This window comes from Podarcis filfolensis, assembly GCF_964270895.1.
Source record: "Podarcis filfolensis genome assembly, chromosome: 6".
In the NCBI taxonomy this organism is placed as follows: domain Eukaryota; kingdom Metazoa; phylum Chordata; class Lepidosauria; order Squamata; family Lacertidae; genus Podarcis; species Podarcis filfolensis.
This window is the reverse complement of record NC_139609.1, coordinates 94,325,961-94,347,058: the sequence shown is the minus strand read 5'-3', so window position 1 is coordinate 94,347,058 and position 21,098 is coordinate 94,325,961. Positions and strand designations below refer to the sequence as shown.

The 21,098-nt window shown below is 47.7% G+C and overlaps 1 protein-coding gene across 2 annotated transcripts in view; it reads right to left on the bottom strand.

Annotated features, from left to right (window-relative positions):
* Nucleotides 1–7,746, bottom strand: part of HELZ2 (helicase with zinc finger 2) — a 52,362-nt gene extending 44,616 nt beyond the window's left edge. For both annotated transcript variants that reach the window (XR_014549153.1, XM_083618258.1), the window contains exon 1: nucleotides 7,570–7,746. The gene's annotated coding sequence lies outside the window, so the exon portion shown is untranslated. The remainder of the gene's footprint in view (nucleotides 1–7,569) is intronic.
* Between the last annotated feature and the right edge of the window lie 13,352 nt (nucleotides 7,747–21,098).

Here is a 21,098-nt window from a genome sequence, read left to right as displayed (position 1 = left end):
TCTAAGTCAAAATATGTGGACTCCTAATTATGGTGCTGGAGGAGACTCTTGAGAGTCCCATGGACTGCAAGAAGATCAAACCTATCCATTCTTAAGGAAATCAGCCCTGAGTGCTCACTGGAAGGACAGATCCTGAAGCTGAGGCTCCAGTACTTTGTCCACCTCATGAGAAGAGAAGACTCCCTGGAAAAGACCCTGACGTTGGGAAAGATTGAGGGCACAAGGAGAAGGGGACGACAGAGGACAAGATGGTTGGACAGTGTTCTCGAAGCTACCAGCATGAATTTGACCAAACTGCGGGAGGCAGTGGAGGACAGGAGTGCCTGGCGTGCTCTGGTCCAGGGGGTCACGAAGAGGCGGACACGACTAAATGACTAAACAACAACAACAACAAGGTAGCAGCTGGGACGCGGGTGGCACTGTGGTCTAAACCACAGAGCCTAGGACTTGCCAATCAGAAGGTTGGCAGTTCGAATCCCCGCAACAGGGTGAGCTCCCGTTGCTCGGTCCCTGCTCCTGCCAACCTAGCAGTTCAAAAGCACGTCAAAGTGCAGGTTTGATAAATAGGTACCTTTAAGGTAGCGGCTACAGAAAGAATCTCACCAACTGCACTGTGCTATCTATGGACCCTTTTGCTACATTCACACCTTACCCTGTGCCACACTGTTCTTATTTCAGGCTCAGATTCCACCTGGGGCACAGCTGCCCAGACACAAGCACTCCTCTCATCTCACAAGGTGATAAATGCCACTTTATTTTCACTTCCTGATTCTGACTGCTTTGCCTGGGAGCAGCCAAAGATGCAAATCGTTTTTTGTGTGATTGGGGATGGGGAGGGGACAACCACTAATAAACGCTCTTTTGTTTCCAAGGCAAACCTGGATAATAAAACACAGCAAACCAGCGGTAACATAGGGAGAAGCAGCGGGTGGCATTTGAGGACACTTGAGGAGGTGTCTTCTGGAACTGTAAGCAAGGTGTTGCCAGAATCCCAACTCCCATCAGTCCTAAAGCCACGCTGGCTGAGGCTGATGGAAACTGGAGTCCTCCAACATCTGGAAGGGCAAAGTGCCCCGGTGTTGCTTTACAACAAACCTGTAACGCCAGACCGCATTTTTAACCTTATCTTGCAGAATGCGGGCAGATTGCTTAAGGTCACCTTCTGGGCTCACGGCACAAGCAAGATCTGAAACAGAGACTTCCCGATTCAGAGCTTACACACTTTTGCCGCTATTTCACATGAGGTTCCACCCCACCTTTGTCACAAGACCAAGGACAAATATACGAAGCCACGCCTCTGCCCAATGGTGCAATAATGGAGCCCGGACGAAGACCCACAAACAGCCACAGAATGCAGGCTAGGAATAAAATGCTGTCCGGTTTGCAAATATTAACAGCTCCTGTTGCATCAGGGAGAGCACTCCTGGAAGTGAGCTGGCAGTCGCTTTGTTTCCAAAGAACCCTGCCCTCCAAGTTGGCAGCACATGCCTCTCTCCCAGTTCCATCCCACCTCACTCACCCTCTGTCTTTCCCAGCTGCTTTGACTGTCATCAGTCCTGCACCAGGACAGGGTTTGAGGACGGCTGCCACATAGTCTGAACAGATGCAGGGGAGCAGATCTGAGCGGCTTCTGTTTGTCAAGGCAAGAGGTGCCTGGAACCTGGACTAAATCATAGAATCGGACAGCTGGAAGGGACCCTGAGGGTCATCTAGTCCAACCCCCTGCAACACAGGAATGTGCAGCTGTCCCTTGCAGGGATTGAACCTTATCTGTTCGCAAGCATCAGTCAGACACAAAGCTTTGACTTCATCACTGATGATTCTATCCAGTGTTGGAAATTTGCCAGGCACCAGGCATGTTTTACGACTGGCGCAGGTCCAACTGCAATCACGCGGAGATCCCTGGATGCCTGGTTGGCAACAGACATCTCCATCTGGCTGGCCCCTCCAGCTTTCTTAAGCAGCTAAGCAGATGAGCTTAATAATAATAATAATAATAATAATAATAATAATAATAATAATAATAAATGTTCATTTGTACCCCGTCCTTCCTGGTTCAAAAACCGGGCTCAGGGCGGCTAGCAACATTGCATTCATATCCCACCTTTTTCTCCAAAGAATACAGTGGTACCTCGGGTTAAGTATTTTATTCATTCCGGAGGTCCGTTCTTAACCTGAAACTGTTCTTAACCTGAAGCACCACTTTAGCTAATGGGGTCTCCTGCTGCCACCGTGCGATTTCTGTTCTCATCCTGAAGCAAAGTTCTTAACCTGAAGCACTATTTCTGGGTTAGCAGAGTCTGTAACCTGAAGCGCCTGTAACCTGAAGCGTATGTAATCTCAGGTACCACTAAACATGCTTCACCTCCCATCCTCAGTTAATTCCTATGACGACCCTGCGAGGTAGGTTAAGAGGCTGCGACCGACTCCAAGTTCACCCAGTGAGCTTCATGACTCGAGTGGGGAGCCATGCAATCTCCTGGGTCCCAGTCCAGTGCTCTAACCACTATACCACACTGTTTGCCTAGAGTTATTTGGCCATGGGGCAGCTCTATAAATTAAGTAGGTAAATAAATACAGGGAATGCAAAGTGCCACTTTCAAGAAGGATCTGAAATATTTTCCTGGAAGCTTGAATTTATTTTATTCTAGATTGTTTCATTTGATGCTTTGACGTGTTGTAAACTGCATTGAGATTTTATCTTTAAAATATGAAGCGGTATATAAATGACATGAATAATAATATTAATTAATTTATACCCCGCCCTCCCCAGCCAAGACCGGGCTCAGGGCAGCTAACACCCGATATAAAAACAAATTGACTGAAATACAACTATAAAACAAGATTAAAATACAACATTAAAACATTAAAATACAGCCTCATTTCAATGGAAACTCAAATCAAAAACTTTTGAGGGGATGAAAACGTCAAGTCTTCACCAAGGCCAACTATCCAGACTGGTCCTACATGGGCCAGAAAAAAGCCAGGGAATAAATAAAACTTTATTGGAGGGGACAATGGTGCCCAGAGACATTCTGCCGTGGCAGCTGTTAACTTAGGTTTAAGGAGCCATCTGTCATGGATGTATTGCTGAGATTGGGTTGGATTTGATGACCCCTGGGGTCCCTTCTCATTTTACAATTCTATGATTCTATCCTAAAGGGACACGGGTGGTGCTGTGGGTTAAACCACAGAGCCTAGGATCAGAAGGTCGGCGGTTCGAATCCCCGTGACGGGGTGAGCTCCCATTGCTCAATCCCTGCTCCTGCCAACCTAGCAGTTTGAAAGCATGCCAAAGTACAAGTAGATAAATAGGTACCCCTCCGGCGGGAAGGTAAACGGTGTTTCCGTGCGCTGCTCTGGTTCGCCAGAAGCGGCTTAGTCATGCGGGCCACATGAGCTGTACCCCGGCTCCCTCGGCCAGTAAAGCGAGATGAGCGCCGCAACCCCAGAGTCGGCCACAACTCTATCCTAGTTTCTAACACTGCTTCCCTCCCCTATGGTCCCTGCATTCAAATCGTTGTCAAGCGGGTTCTCTTCGCTACGATATGGAGGATTCCCAACACTTCCTTCCTAACTTATCACCCTCTGGCACTCGCATTCGTGCTGCTGAGCACCGCTGGGCCCAAGAGTGGCGCATAAATAATCAATAAGAGGTAGCTTATAATAAAATCTCTGCAACACTCTTCACTCTCCCCAGGGTGTCTCTCTGTCCAGCACACAGAGAACGGCTCCTTTAGCTCCGGAGAGCAGATAACAGAAATATTGGGTGTGGAAACACAACCGTATTTAGGGAGCAGGCTTTGAGCATGAAATATCAGGATAGAATTTCTTAGCTCCTGGTCATCTAGCGGAAGTAACTTAAGGAACAATGGGTGTTGTGCAGGAGGGGGAATAATAGGATCCTGAACCTTATCTTCTTTGTGGTGGAGAGAGAAAAGGAGGGTGTGCATTTCTGGAACTCGAAAGTCAGCCCCCCTGTTTGAAACTTAATTGCGCACTGATAACTGGTAGGTGTGAACAAGCGCTCACTGTTTGGCACACCCCAAAGCAGAACTTATCAGCACAACCGCAACTCTTTGCAAAGCCGCAGCTGGGCATCCCAAAAACAGAAGCTGCAATTTTGTACAAGTTCCCACGTTACATGATGTCAACATTCAGAGCCTTTGCCTCTGGCACTGCCTACCCCTGGGATTTGCCCTTAGGGCTGAAATAGTTTCCCACACCCTGGTCTAGAGAGCCCCTCATTCTGGCATTCCCCACCCCCAGGCTAAATTTCCCCCCTTCTCCACACACACAAAGGCCTGCACATGGAATGCAAACAGCCCCAAAAAATGAACACCCTACATCCTAGTAATGCAAGGCGGGAAAAAGCCCAGGGCTTCATTTTTCTGCAGAAGGTTTTCCCATTCCTTAACTTCACCAGTCAGCGATACTGAGGATCGGGTGGCTTTGCAAACTGCAAATACAGCGTTGTGCAATCCTAGCAGACTCCGGATTATTAGCTTCACTTGGGGGAAGACAAAGTAAAATAAACATGCTGTCATTTTCTGATGCAACCGTCTGCGTTTTAACCGGGGGGGGGGGGGAAGAGGAGCAAAATGGCAGGGAAGTCACTGCTGCGCGATTGCACCAGCGGAGCCATGTATTCTACCTTAGCTCAAAATCTAGAAATTATCTTTGTTGGGTTTCCATATTGCTATCTGTAACTCTCCCCCCCCCCCCCGCATCCACAAGCAGAACCAGGACTAAGTTCATAGTGAAGTTACAGCTTACGTGTCTTGTTAGTTCTTACGCAATTTTTGTTTAATTGAAAAACCTCCACTGCTGGTGGGGTTAGGTGGACAAAGGCACTCAATTCCTGCAATGCAGAGGGTTGGACTAGATGATCCTCAGGTGTCCCTTCCAATTCTACAATTCCATGATTCCCCACTGAATCACTACTACTGCCAGCAGTTCAGCCTCCCTCCTGCTTCAACACATCTGCCTGCGCATTACACGCAAGTAATGCACAAACAGAAATTATTGTGTGGAGTGGGGGTACGTTTGCAATTAATTTCAGAAGCTTCAACCTGCTTTGCAAAAACCTGCTTTTGAGCTTTGTTCAAATACAGGCAGTATTTAAAAAAAAAAAAAACTTTCCGCATAGCATTTAAAAATAGGACGAGCCCTTTTGTGATCACTGTCTAGCAACCACGTCAACCGGCAACGTCAAAAGTCTGAAAACTGAGAAATTCGTTGTGGATTTCAGGAAAGGGGGAAGAGTCAAGGGGTTGTGGGGCAATTACTATTGAGCTTTCCAGCCCTCCAGATCCACGGGGAAAATGTTGAAAATAAAGTTTTTGTCTGTTCCAGCAAAGCTAACAACTGGACACCACAGTAAATATACAGTATAAGCCTGTTGCCTTCATGATTTCTTATGGCAGCTTGAAGACTGATATAATTATTGTGGCATCTGGGTCTGTGGACTAAAAAGCCCACTTTGCCAGATGAAAGGAGAGAGAGACAGGGTGGCTTCGCAGCTGGCATGCCGGTCTAGACTTGGGAAGACCCCAATTCGAATTCCCACCTTCCTGAAATGCGCCTAACCTACCTCTCAGGGCTGTTTCTAAGGATAAAATGCAGAGGGGAGTGAAGAGGATGAACCAAAGTCACAAAGCTGAGTGACCTACCTCACAGGGATGTTGACAAGGGAAGAACCATGAATGCTACCCTAAAATCCTTGAAAGAAAGGGAGATTGCAAATATATTCATATTATTTTGGGGGGAGCATGTTCTTACACAATTTAGTGAGAGGCAGTGTTGTGTAGTGGTTAGAGCAGCGCTTTCCAAACTTGGTTCTCCAGGCTTTTTTTGGACTACAACTCCCATCATCCCTGACCATTGGCCCTGGAAGATAGGGATGATGGGAGTTGTAGTCCAAAAAAAAAAACAGCTGGAGAACCAAGTTTGGAAAGGGCTGGGTTAGAGCACCAGACTATGACCTGGGGGACCGGGGTTCAAATCTGAACTCAGCCATGAAGCTGGCTGGGCAACCTTGGGCCTGTCACTCCCTCTCCACCTTTACCTACCTCACAGGGCTTTTGTGCGGATAAATGGGGAGGAAGAGGATTATGTAAGCTACTTTGTGCTCCTTAAAGGTGGGGTGGAAATGTAACAAAACCACAAACCCAAAAAATAAGCTCAGGCAGCAGTTGGGTGGGTGGGGAATACATGAAAACCCTTCCTGCCGCTATGTGCAAGCTTTTGGGTGCCACAGAAGTCCTTGTTGTTGCTGCTGCAGCAGCAGCCCAGCCAGACTCTGCTACGTCACCTTGTTGTTGTTCAGCCTTCAGAATAAACACGGAGCCTTGGGATGAAGGACAGCCCTGAACAGATGCGGGCAAGTCTTGCCTGGCAACCTGAGCCACCTCGAAACCTGGAGGCAGGCGAAGTTCCAGAGGCGGGGGAAAGCAAAAACAAACCCACAGATTGGGGGAGGAGGGGGGGGAGTGACCTTGCAAGGCTCAGAATGGATGGGGCTGGAGCGATTTCCTCAGCTGCACGCAGAGAAGACCAAAGTCTGGCAAAGTCCACAGGGGCAGAAGCACACCTGGCAGGTTTGCAGCCTCCCCGCCCCCCCCCCCACGCTGCTCTGGACTGTGCCCTCCAGATGTCTGGGCCATGCCCTGGGGGGGGGGCCGACTGGTGGGAGTTGTGTTCCAAAACATCTGGAGGGTGCCAGCTTGGGGGAGGCTGCAGGGCGCAGGAACATATCTACCTGAATAGAGACCAGTATACATCTTTTCTATTAAAAAAAATATTTTAAGGACGGCAAAAGGTCAAGGAAGGAGAGAGGCTGTGCTGAGAAACACCTCTCGCTCTGCGAAAAGATGAGAGAGAGGCTGTCTCGGGGAGTTCCGCCGGCTGATCTCATCACCCGCACGGAGACTAACACAGAGACGCGCCGGCAGCTCCGCGCGCTCCTCCGCGCGCCCCGAGGGCGCACGAGCCTCCCTTCCTCCGCGCCACCCTCGGGACTGGATCGGCGCAAGCAAACCCGCTTTGCCGGATCGCGCCTGGCGCTCTCAACTCTCCCTTCCTTTGTCTCTCCTTTTCTTTTCTCTCTTTTGTGGAGAGGCAGGGAAGGGAAGCAGAGACGCGGCGGATCCCAGATCCCTGGCGTGGGGATGGAGAGCGCATCCCGGCACCAGGCTAGAAGCGCACCGTCCATTCCCACGTTAATGCCTTCTCTCTCTCTGGGTCCGCAGCAAGCCCTGGGTCCCAGCCTGCGCTCGCCACGTGGGGAGTCCCGACTCTCCCCTCCCCATCCCCCCAACAAAAGCTCCCCGATCCGCAACTCCGAGCAGCCAGCAGCCTCGCGATCCCCGTTCCAAGCCCCCGGGGGAGGGTTGGATTCAGACGATCGGCGGACACGGGTCGTGCCGCCGCTCCGGTTCCCACGCGAGATCCAAGCTCCCTAGGAGCAGGAGGGTGGCGGGGAGAGATGGGGGCGGCCGAGATACGCTCCCTCCCTGGAAACGCCGGCGGAGGAAGCGCCCTCTCAACCTGCCCCGCGCAGAGCCTTACCGTGGGAACGCGTCCGAATCGCGATGCGCGTCCGATGCCCGCGACCAGCCTTGGGATGAAGTTGAGGGCGGACGGAAAGATGCGCCGGTGGAGGGGGAGGCAGCCGGAGAGTTATTTAAAGCCCGGCCACGGTTTCGTTTTCTGGGGCCTCGCCGACGCCAAACCTATGGCAGCGCATCTCGGAAATTACATCAGGCGGTGCTCCAGCCCCGGGGCGGGGCAGCCCGGCAAGCCGCGCCCGCCCCTGCTCGGCCCCGACGGCGCATCCAGATCCGCGCAGCCGGCTGCCTCTGCGCGCGCCTCCGCCTTTCTGGAGCAAGTCGGGGCATTGCGCGGACGCGATGGGTTCCCGGCGCCAGGATGACCCGGGAGGCCTTGCATCGTGCTTCGGCGCGGAGCCCTTGCCTCTCCATCCTATGTCTTCTTTTAAATGGATAGATAGCAAATTTGCAGTGCAATAATAAGAAGTTAATAATCATAAGTTGCAGGTCTTCCTGAAGAAGTGTGCAAGCACACGAAAGCTCATACCAATAACAAACTTAGTTGGTCTCTAAGGTGCTACTGGAAGGATTTTTTTTTACAGTGGTTCCTCAGGTCACATACGCTTCAGGTTACAGACTCCCCTAACCCAGAAATAGTGCTTCAGGTTAAGAACTTTGCTTCAGGATGAGAACAGAAATCATGCTCCGGCGACGCAACAACAGCGGGAGGCCCCATTAGCTAAAGTGGTGCTTCAGGTTAAGAACAGTTTCAGGTTAAGAACGGACCTCCGGAACAAATTAAGTACTTAACCTGAGGTACCACTGTATTTTGTTTCGACTACGGCAGACCAACACGGCTGCCTACCTGTAACTCGGTCTCTCCTGGGTCATTGTTCCACTATATGGTGGTGTTGGGTAGGGGGAGCGATCAGCATTAAAATCAAACGAGGAATAAGCAAAATGACCACATGATATGTTCACAGTGGCCATAAGAGCCAACTCCTAGGGGCTGAGGTCCCTTCGCGCCCCCCCCCCATAAAATATTTGAGGGAAAGTTGATGGGCATTGCCATTCAAATGGCATGTGTGCATTGCATCATGTGATCAATTGTGTGTGGGGGGTAATATTTTATTCAAGTTGGCTCCCTACGTTGGGAAAAAGATTCCAGCAATACAGGGGTTAGACTAGATGACTCAAGAGATTCCCTTCCAACTCTTGTTGTTTAGTCATTTACTCGTGTCCGACTCTTCATGACCCCCTGGACCAGAGCACGCCAGGCACTCCTGTCTTCCACTTCCTCCCGCAGTTTGGTCAAACTCATGCTGGCAGCTTTGAGAACACTGTCCAACCATCTCGTCCTCTGTCGTCCCCTTCTTCTTGTGCCCTCCATCCTTCCCAAATCAGGGTCTTTTCCAGGAAGTCTTCTCTTCTCAGGAGGTGGCCAAAGTATTGGAGCCTCAGCTTCACGATCTGTCCTTCCAGTGAGCACTCAAGGCTGATTTCCTTCAGAATGGAGAAGTTTGATCTTCTTGCAGTCCATGGGACTCTCAAGAGTCTCCTCCAGCACCAGAATTCAAAAGCATCAATTCTTTGGCGATCAGCCTTCTTGATGGTCCAGCTCTCACTTCCATACATCACTACCGGGAAAACCATCGCTTTAACTATACGGACCTTTGTTGGCAAGGTGATGTCTCTGCCTTTTAAGATGCTGAGGAAAGGCACAAGCAGGGGCAAAAGCCAGTGTGGGGTAGTGCTTAGAGTGTTGAACTAGGGCCTGGGAGAAAGTGACCCATAGCGAACTGTAAGTGAGTTTGCTGCTATTTTCCACATTAGAATGGAGGTGATAGGCAGAGCCAATTAATTCTGCTCTTGTTCCCATTCCAAGTTCTCTCCCTACTGAGCTCTACAAGGGCAACACTGTCTCTAAAGGGTATCATAGAATCACAGAACTGCAGAGTTGGAAGGGATCCTGGGGGTCATCTAGTCCAACCCCCTGCAATGCAGGAATCTCAACTCAAGCATCCATAACAAATGCCCTTCCACCTTCTGCTTAAAAACCTCCAAGGAAGGATGGCCCATGTTCAATACAGTGGTACCTCTGGATGCGAACGGGATCCATTCCGGAGCCCTGTTCACATCCTGAGTAGAACGTAACACGCGACTGTGCGTCTGCGCATATGCGGGTCACGATTCACCACTTCTGCGCATGCGCACGACGTCATTTTGAGCATCTGCGCATGTGCAAGTGGTGAAACCCGAAAGTAACGTGTTCCGTTACTTCCGGGTCGCTGCGGAGTGTATCCTGAAAACGCTCAACCTGAAGCATATTTAACCTGAGGTATGACTGTACCACAATGGGGAATAGCTCAGAATAATATGTGCATCTATCGGGGCAACAAGAATGGCTTAGCTTAGTGAAAAGTCCTTTCGCTTGAGAGAATTGGCAAGATAATTATCACCAGGGTTAAATACACACACACACACACACACACAACATACGTGGAAGAGCAATCACACAAGGTGTAAGAGAGGAAGGGTGAGCCTATGACACAGGAGGCAAAGTGTTTTTTTCCGAAGGGAAGCCCCCTTACCTGTTCTCTGAGCTGACATTGCAGGCTAGGCCTCAGTCATGCATGGCTGGCATAATAAACTCAGCTGAAAGCTGAGTTTCGGGAAGACCAGAATGTGTGTCTAGTAGCAGGTTCAAAATACTGCAACCACTCTCAAAGATAGGAAACCAAAAACTGTATGTAAAGCGCAGCCACACACAGTTAAAAATAGGAAGGGGAGCAAGACGTGAAACCTACAATTAGTAGGAAATCACCTCCAGTAAGTTGAAATGTGTGGGTCAGGTGGGCAGGAATAGCAGTAAGGAAAGGAGGGGGGGAAGGAGCCCTGAGAAGGACTTTGCGAAGGAAGTAGCAACAGGCAGAGAGCTCTGGAAGGGATGGCAGCAAGGATCTCTGCTTCACTGGGCAGGTACCCAGAGAGGCAGGAAGACGATGAAGGCAAAGCAGGAGAAATAATGGAGTCAGGACCCCCAATAGCTGGATAGCTGATAATGCCAAGGTTGCAAGTTTGATCCCCGTGTGGGACAGCTGTGTATTCCTGCATTGCAGGCAGGGGTGGACTGGATGATCCTCAGGGTCCCTTCACTCTGCGATTCGATGATTCTAATTCTGTTCTCAAACTTCAGGCAGCAAAGCAATTCTCAACAAGGAATGCTTCAGCCGAGCAAATGGTATCGCAGTCAGAATGGGGATGGGCTTCAAGGAATAGAAGCATTGCATTGTATAAATATAAGTTTGTAGGGAGGTAAAAAGAAATTATATAAGAAATATGTAACTGTGCGGTATAAAGTAATAGATGGACAAAGTACAGTGAGATTAATTGGAAGTCAGTTTTAAATTTCTTTTCTATAAATTTTGTAATTCTGTTCAATACCAGGAGTATACATGATGATAATTATATTAATCTTTTATAATGTGGTGATTTGTTTGATTTTTCTGTTGTTTGTTTGTTTGATTGTATGTTCGTTTACTTGTATGTACGTCTGTTTTTCATTAATGTATTTATTTTAAATTAATAAAGATGTATATTTTTTAAAAAAAAGAATAGAAGCATTGGCACCCAGCCCCACTCCACTTCACCATTCCCCCTTCCCCCTCTTTCCCCCTTTTCTTCCTAGCCTAACATTGTGTGCAACACTAATGTCTTGCAACAAATGAAACTGATCTGTAGAAAACGCAGCTTGAAAAGAGAGGCAACACATGTATTTTTGTAAACTAAGAAATCTTTAATAATTTTTTTAAAAATCCATGCACTTCCTTTAGGCTAGCATCCTTTGGCAGGATGGAGAGCCTCTCCCCTCCCCTTGGTTGGGCTACTCTTTTGTTTCTTTATGGAGACGAGTGGTCTTAACAATCCTTCCCCAGTGTGATTGAATTTCGGTTCTAGGTTAATGGGCCCATCACTGGGAGGGGCACCCTATTGTTATGTTGGCTTGATGGGATTACCTTTGAACCAAGGTGACCTTGAATGACCACATCAACTTCCATTTAACTATATCTATTCTTGGGACTTGTTTCCTCCCTGCTTTGACTGTAGACTGGAAGCCAAACTAAAGCCTTTTAAACTAGTATCTGGATGGAGTTTCCCCCCAGGCCAGCAACCAGCCAATAATTTGCATCGCAGCAAATAAAGAAATAAAAAGGGGAGGCAATAAAAGGCATGCTGTTTCTAAACGTTAGTTTGCCTTCCCTTGCTTCAAAGGAAGAAATGTGGTGGGGGGCACCATGTGATGGTCAGCTGCTTATTGATAGGGTGGGGGTACAAACCAGGGGTGCCGTATGTGAGGATCAAGAAGGTGATCCTGCAGAAATAAACTGTTGTCTTTACAAGGAAAAAAGGAGGAGAGATAAGCAATAGCAAGAGAAACACCACCCAAAAGAATCTTTTTCTTTCCAGTAGCACCTTAAAGACCAACTAAGTTAGTTCTTGGTATGAGCTTTCGTGTGCATGCACACTTCTTCAGATACACTGAAGAATTTCGTGCATGCACACGAAAGCTCATACCAAGAACTAACTTAGTTGGTCTTTAAGGTGCTACTGGAAGGAAAAAAATTTTTTTTGTTTTGTTTTGACTATGGCAGACCAACACGGCTACCTATCTGTAACAAGCACAATTAAAATACTGAAATATAACATGAACAATGTTCCAATTCATTGTACCTAGTATAAAATCCCCCCAAATAGCTCACAGTCCACATTAGATGAAAGAAAAGTGGGGGAGTGAGGGGGTTTGCAAATGAATAATAGAATCGTAGAATTGCAGAAAACTTTTGCCTAATATGGGGCTCGAACCCCAGACCTTGAGGTTAAGAGACTCGTGTTCTACTGACTGAGTTACCCCTTAGATTGTCATTCTGAATCTGATCAAAACATTTGCATGGATCTGAGTGGTCACTTGGGTCCTGGATGCTGAGATGCAGTTGTTGTTATTTATTCCGGTTCACTGAATAAAATACAGGATAATAACAAGTAAATGGTTAAAACGAAACAGCAAAACAGTCAAACAATACCCCTTCCCTTTCCACACATTTAAAAGACTGTAGAATATTAGCCAGCCAAGTCATTACTGACACATCCAGACAGTTTTGATCCATTCCCTTTCTTCCTGCAGGGCTGGGTTCTATTTTCCCTTTCCATTTAGTAAGGCAAACCACCACAGCCCTAGTCCATTTCGCTTTGTAATTGTCCTGAACATTCCTTTCTCCCAGGCATTCTCAAACTGTTGCAAGGAATTTCCCGCAGAGGAAAATGTCGGGAGTCTGATGCAAGAAACCTTGAAAGTGAACTGAAGACTCTCAAAAGAAAAGCAAACACAATCCAGTCCTGTAACCTGCAAATTTATTTTATGCCCATTTCACTTGTCTTTTCCTGCTGCGGATTTAGCTAGTGTCCTCTGGTAGTATTGCTAACCTGCTCATTTATAGACATTTGCATTCTGCTTTTCCTCCAAACTAGGGCTCCAGGCAGTGAACATCGTTCTTCCTTTCCCCTTCTATCCTGACAAGGGCTGTGTACACACTCTCACTCATGTTTTGGGAAGCAGGGAGCCCATATGACCAGTGTTAGCTGCCCTCCATATTTATCCTGTTTTTTTTCTTATATGTACCACATTTCAATCTGTTTACCCCCAAACCAGCTTTGATCTGAATTCAGAAAGACGAACCAGTACGTTAAGCCTTATACGGTGTCTCTGAGTAGCTGGTTAGGAGAGAAACCGTTTACGAGGATGATGAGGTGGCTAATATTTAGAGCCCATTTTTCAGTTCATGGCGAAAGGTCTGGAGACTGATGGCGTAGCAGCAGAAGGAAACAGATGTTCAACCTGTTACGTTACCTGGGCGTACGCCCCGTTGGATTCAGCGGGATTGGCGTTTGCAAAAAGAACAGATACACAAAATGTCCACGACTCACTCCTCCCCTGGAGGAATGGGGAGGGAGGGGAATAAGCTTTTCTGTGGAAATGATCCTTTCTCAGGTATGATCTTAACAGAGGAACCCAGGTGAAAACGGCACCTTTAATAAAGCTCAAGAGGCACTCTGCACATGTTCAAAGCAACTTAAGATTCCTGCATCGCAAATCTACAATTCTATGAACTCTGCAGCAATGCTTATTCCTGGCTGAGTCTTGGCATTTAAGAGAGATTTGGGGTGAACCCCAGCTCTCAAGTGAAACTCCATCCTTATCCCCCCCTTTTTATCTTGCCTCCTCCTCCTCCTCCTCCAGGTGTACTGAGAAAGCCCCCCTGGAAAGCCACTGCCAGGTGATACTGGTCTGGAGAGATGGACAGAGTTTCACCCGGTAATTATCAGGCACCCTGCAGTGTTTTTGCAATAACGAGCCCGTCCTTCTGAATGGGACTGCTGCTCCTAATGGGAGTGAGCCAGGATCGATGTGCAGAGAGCAAAGGGCACTAGGACTTTAAGCCAGACGTAGCTGTAAAGCAGTTAAGTTTCGGTTTCCATTTCCCCTTTGTGGTTCTGCCTGTCACGGGTTTCCAGTGACGTCTCTCCGCCTTGCAGCTCCGAGTAATGACACACAGGCTCCTTGCTTTAGCTTGCCTGCCTGTCTGTTGCAATCAATTGCAAGAGAGAGAGAGAGAGAGAGAGAGAAGCTGTACAGTATAGTGTTATTTCGGATGAGAAACGACTTCCTGCTTACCATAGTTTCAGAGCGATTAAAGAAATACATGCCAAAAGCAGAGGATTTGGGTGAAAGATGCTGGCTTTTTGTAGAGCAGGGGTCTTCAGCCTTTCAAACCCAAGACCTGCTTCTTATAACCCATTTCGAGACCCCTTTCTTAATCTTTTGCCATATATTTGCATGCTGGTAGTGCTCCTGTTGTGTGACCCACCTCGGAACAGGTCACGATCCACAAGCTAAAGACCAGTGTTTCTGGCAGAGCTCCTGCAGGACAGATAGAAAGCCAAAAGGCAAAGCTTCCCCAACCTGTACATAAGGAGAAAATGCACCTGTTGGATTTCAGATTATGGCACCTGTTGGATTTCAAGAGCGATGCCTTGTGGAAAAACAACCACCACCCATCCTTTTTTTCTCTCTTTTCATTTTTGCATGGTAAGGTACACCTCAAAGGGACGTGGGTGGCGCTGTGGGTTAAACCACAGAGCCTAGGACTTGCTGATCAGAAGGTCGGCGGTTCGAATCCCCGCAACGGAGTGAGCTCCCTTTGCTCGGTCCCTGCTCCTGCCAACCTAGCAGTTTGAAAGCACGTCAAAGTGCAAGTAGATAAATAGGTACCGCTCCGGCGGGAAGGTAAACGGCGTTTCCGTGCACTTCTCTGGTTCGCCACATGACCCGGCAGCTGTACGCCGGCTCCCTCGGCCAATAAAGCAAGATGAGCGCCACAACCCCAGAGTCGTCCACAACTGGACCTAACGGTCAGGGGTCCCTGTACCTTTACCTTTAAGGCACAACTCAGCACTTGATTTCTGTAGAGGAAAGCTGATGGACAGCTGAGGCAGAGAACAATGCATTTCCACCCCATCTTTCCTCCAATGACCCCAAGATGGAGTACATCATGGGTGTAGCTGGGGGGGGCAGGGAGGGGCAGCTGCCCCCCCAATCAATAAAAATACATAGCAAACTGATGTCCTGTCCCCCTCCCCAACAAAAGGCCTGCCCCCACCCACAAAAATCCTGGCTACGCCCATGGAGCACATGGTTTCCCCGCTTCTGTATTATCCTCACAAGAACCCTGTGAGGTAGGTCAGCTTGGGAGATGGTGACTGGCCCAAGTGACCATCTCCCAGTGAGAGTCATAGTGGGGTTGCATTGCAGGCTGAGCGAGAAGCTGAAATCAGATCTCATTTCACAAGCAACACAATGAACGCATCTTAATTTTGAAAGTGTATTACATTTCTGTGCTGAATTTCCTCCCAAGAAGTTCACGGGCCAATTCACTGGCTCTCTTCAGAGGGCAGCTCCATTAAGCTCATCTGAAATATACTTAGAGTCGAGTGTGGATTTCATGCTCTTTATTCAGCTCAAAGTGGTGAGGAGGAATGGAAGTTCCCCCAGAATGTCTGCTTTATATACATTATTTAAACAATGGGCCCCACGTGATTGGCTAATTCCGGGATTCTCCTGTAGGGCCAAATCAGGTTGCGGATTCACTTCCACCTGGAGCTGGATTGGGTGGCTCCTGCGGACCAATCAGACTGCTGCATTCTGGATCCTATTCAACTCAGTACATAACATCATCCATCCAGAAGCCAACAGCCGCCATTCCATCAGGCTGCAGCAGAGAGAAGCAGGGCCACTCCGTCGCCCAGCAACTTTCGGTTCGCCCTCTCCTTGGGCTGTTTCTGAGAGAAAGGGCAGGATGGTGGTGCAGGCCAGATGTTTCCAGCCTTGCTGGTTGTTCTAAGAAGTAGCGGCCGTGTTTGTCCCCTCTGCCAATCACTTCTAATTCATTTTGCATAATGGTTTTTAGATTATAATCTTGAAGATGCAGGGACTGTCTTTTTTATTGATCGTTGCAAACCACTCTGGGAGCCCTTTTGGCGGATGAGCAGGGCAAAAAATGCTCTAAATAAATATTCTGAAGCTTGCAACCCAAGCAGGGATTAGTTACCCTTTAACAGCCCAACTGCAGTCAGACTCGCAATGTTTGGACAGCGGTCAAGGGTCAGCTATAACACCATTTTGTTTGTGGCCCAGAGAGGTCATTCTAATCCGATCCGTTGGTTGCATTCCTTTTGAGAAAAGGACCCTCTTTTGACTTACCAGAGAGTACAAAGAACAGGGCACAAGGTAGCTGAGAGTATCTGATCCAGCTCAAACCTATCACTTTACCTGCATTGATCAAGAGAATTTGATTTGGAGCTGTTCATCAGGCAACTTGCCCTGAACCACCACCACCACCCCGCGAACACACCAAGCTATCCTGAAGACAGAAGATGCTGTCTCCTTGCCAGGGTTAAAGCAAGATCCGAGTGCTTGTTCACTTGGCACCTGTACGTTAAATGGTGGTAAAGTGGCATCATCCTGTCCTTTGGGCATCTGGCGGACAAGGGGCGGGCTGGTGTGGAGGACTCCCTGGTCCTGAATGGGGTAACTGTGTCCCTGAAGGATCAGGTGCGCAGCCTGGGAGCCATTCTGGACTCACAGCTGTCCATGGAGGTGCAGGTCAATTCTGTGCCCAGGGCAGCTGTGTACCAGCTCCATCTGGTACACAGGCAGAGACCCTACCTGCCCGCAGACAGTCTTGGCAGAGCAGTGCATGCTCTAGTTATCTCCCGCTTGGACTACTGCAATGTGCTCTATGTGGGGCTACCTTTGAAGGTGACTTGGAAACTGCAATTAATCCAGAATGCGGCAGCTAGACTGGTGACTGTGAGTGGCCGCCGAGACCATACAACCCTGGTCCTGAAAGATCTTCATTGGCTCCCAATACATTTCCAAGCACAATTCAGAGTGTTGGTGCAGACCTTTAAAGCCCTAAATGGCCTCGGCCCCGTAGACCTGAAGGAGCGTCTCCACCCCCATTGTCCAGCCTGCACACTGAGGTCCAGCGCGGAGGGCCTTCTGGCAGTTCCCTCGCTGCGAGAAGTGAGGTTACAGGAAAACAGGCAGAGGGCCTTCTCTGTGGCGGCGCCTGCCGTGTGGAAGGCCCTCCCAGCGGATGTCAAGGCAATAAACAACTATTCTACTTTTAAAAGACAACTGAAGGCGGCCCTGTTTAGGAAAGTTTTGTCTGATGCTGTATTGTTTTTAATATTCAGTTGGAAGCCGCCCAGAGTGGCTGGAGAAGCCCAGCCTGATGGGCAGGGTATAAATAAATTATTATTATTATTATTATTATTATTATTATTATTATTATTATTACTGCCCAAACGCTATAGATTACTATTGGAAACATCCTCTAGCAAATGCTAATGCTAATATGTTTACATTCTACTTTTCCTCCCAAGATCTCTAGGTGTCATATTAGGATCTCCCCACCCCACTCCACTTTCCCATTTTATTCTCACAATCCTGGTTAGGCTGAGAGGCAGCGACTGATCCAAGTTCACCAAGCCATTCATAAAGGGATCATAGAATCATAGTTGGAAGAGACCACAAGGGCCATCGAGTCCAACCCCCTGCCAAGCAGGAAACACCATCAGAGCACTCCTGACATATGGTTGTCAAGCCTCTGCTTAAAGACCTCCAAAGAAGGAGACTCCACCACACTCCTTGGCAGCAAATTCCACTGTCGAACAGCTCTTACTGTCAGGAAGTTCTTCCTAATGTTTAGGTGGAATCTTCTTTCTTGTAGTTTGGATCCATTGCTCCGTGTCCGCTTCTCTGGAGCAGCAGAAAACAACCTTTCTCCCTCCTCTATGTGACATCCTTTTATATATTTGAACATGGCTATCATGTCACCCCTTAACCTCCTCTTCTCCAGGCTAAACATGCCCAGCTCCCTTAGCCGTTCCTCATAAGGCATCGCTTCCAGGCCTTTGACCATTTTGGTTGCCCTCCTCTGGACACGTTCCAGTTTGTCAGTGTCCTTCTTGAACTGTGGTGCCCAGAACTGAACACAGTACTCCAGGTGAGGTCTGACCAGAGCAGAATACAGTGGCACTATTACTTCCCTTGATCTAGATGCTATACTCCTATTGATGCAGCCCAGAATTGCATTGGTTCTGGGCAACATATCAGGTTCTGGGCAACACTAAAATTAAAATGGATATTGTGTTAGTGATTTGTCAACCAGGAGAGAAGCCTCCTTTGGAGGGGCAGAACCAGTATGAACATCAACTGTTCACTTCTCTGTATCCTGTGTCATCTTTCCATAGGGGAAAAGTATTATTTGAGGGCATAATTTCTGCTTAAAATCAGCAGACAACCTGGTAACATCAGGACAGGGAATTACTCTCTGTTCAGTTCTGTCAAACAGAAAAAGAAATTAACAATCATTTTAATGTTTTCAGTTTCTGAAAGGTAGTGGGGAAAATGAAACTTTTGTTGTCCCTGTCCCCCGCCAGTGAACTCAAGATCTTGAGATGAATCAGGCAGCCTCCCAAGTTATTCAGCCAAGGTGAGTTTCCCCCCAGGGTTGAATCAGGATTGATGCTGAATCTTGTGGTCAATGCACACCCCTAATAGTTATGGCATTGCATCAGAAAAAAATGCAAGCGTCATAGTAGTTTGTGTTGCTGGGTATTAATGTTTGTGCTCCAGCCTTTATCTCTTTCCTTGTTTCGCTTAGCAGTGATCTGAAGTATTGTTTTGGGAGAACTCGAAAGCTTGCTCTTTAAACATCCGTCCTACTGAAAAACAAAACCCTCCCTAATTTTAAGATTCATTCTGAATCTACTTTTAGTTCTTTTTGCCAAAAAGCTTCTCTCCAGCTACACCCAGTGGCTGCAAAAGAAAGAGTTTCTCTTTCACATCAAGTCTCTTACACATCAACTTGGGACATGTCTGCCTCTGCAGTCCACACAATGCAGAGACTCTCCTAGTCTACATGACTTTTTTTTTAGATTTCAGAGCATGTTGCTTTATGGATCTTTCTTTCTTTTTTTAAAAAAAGGCCTTTGATTTTGCATTGCAAACCACCATGGGTATTTATTATAATAAATAAGCACAGGCTATTCCCCCAAAATGGAAGAAAGACATACACAGAAATTGGGGAAAGCTGGCAAAGATGTCTGCAGATGACCGCAGAGCCTGGAGACAAGGCAGTCAAGTTGTGCATCCACAGCAATGGCCAGAGGAGAATGACTGCTGGGAGATGTGCAGGGAGAAGAAAGCAGCAGAACCAGACACCTTCACCTGTCCCAGCTGTAACAAAACATGTCTCTCTCGTATGGGTCTCTATAGCCATGGCAGGCACTGTAACCTCCCAACAGTTTGACTTCATCCCCAAAGGCGCACTCCTCTATTTGTCTCCTGAGACAGACAGATGCCAGCCAACCGATGGCTTGCTCACAGATGCCTCATGTTCAGAAACAGGGCATGCCACAAGAAATTGCCAATAATTATCCTGACTAGCCAAGGAAACCAGACAGCCAGTCTCCACTTTTTGTGTTACTGTCACCTACTTTCAGCTCAGTTCGTAAGTTTATTGTTCTACCCAACAGCCATTACAGACTTGTAGCAATAATATTAATAAAATAATACTGAACATCCTTAATATAAACTGACACCCATGATAAGAGAGAAGAGATACCAGAGATGCCAGTCTAGCTTAATTTCAGATTAATTGACTTAAAGTGATTTTATTCAACTCCCTTTTCTTTACCTCCTTTTTTAAAAATTGCAGCCAGGGCATATAGGGCCACTTTGTGTGTTATGAAGCTATTACTCAAACGAAACCGAACCATTTCTGCCGGGATGCACCTACTTTCTTGAGAGAACAATGGTTTCAGAAAGCAATCTCTTGGGTCTCTACATAAGGAGCAGGTTAACAGATAATGAGTGATGTTTTCCATCTTAGGTTGACCAAAAATACAAAGTCTGCGTATTGTCATAGCAGTGGGCATCTCTGCAGCTCTCTGAGGACATTTCTTAAGGAAACTGGGAAAGGTTTGATCAGGTAAATAGCTCTAAAAGGCTGTTTTCAGAAGTGGGTTCCAAGGGGGAAGGGACGCAGGTGGGGCTGTGGTCTAAACCACGGAGCCTCTCGGACTTGCTGATCAGAAGGTCGGCGGTTCAAATCCCTGTGTCGGGGTGAGCTCTCGTTGCTCTGTCCCAGCTCCTGCCAACATGGCAGTTTGAAAGCATATCAGTGCAAGTAGATAAATAGGTACCGCTGCAGTGGAAAGGTAAACGGCGTTTCCGTGCGCTCTGGTTTCCGTCACAGTGTCCTGTTGCACCAGAAGCGGTTTAGACATGCTGGCAACATGACCTGGAAAGCTGCCTGTGGACAAACGCCAGCTCCCTCGGCCTTAAAGCGAGATGAGTGCTGCAACCCCATAGACACCTTTGACTGGACTTAACTGTTCAGGGGTCCTTTACCTTTTTACCTTTACCTACCAAAGAGGGAAATTGGTGGTTGTCTCCTACTTCCTGTGGTGTCAAACCACCAGCTACCTTACATGGCAAACCTGAGTAACCAGAGTCTGAACCCACATGAAGGACGCAGTTCCTGCAGCATCTCTTTTGTTCCGATCTGCAGGGTAAAAAGTCTTATGCCCAACAGCAAGTGATGGAAAACTACCTTTCGAACAATATTGAGTGATCCTTGTTCCTTACAAGTCTGAGATTTCTTTTAGAGACTTGCCTAGGCTAGCTAGAGCTTTGAGCTGCTTTACCACTCACCTTTTATTTTACTGTTGACTTCATTTACCTGCAATGAAGATTAAAGTCTTGGAATAATCTAACTGGTTTCACACACAGAAAAACCCTCTTGCTTGACTTTATAAATGGAGCAAAAATCTGACAACTTGCTCTCAAGCCCATTTGCAGGAACCGGCAAGGCTTCCTTCCAGATGCAGGTGCAAAACGAAGACAGCCAATAAACCACAGGG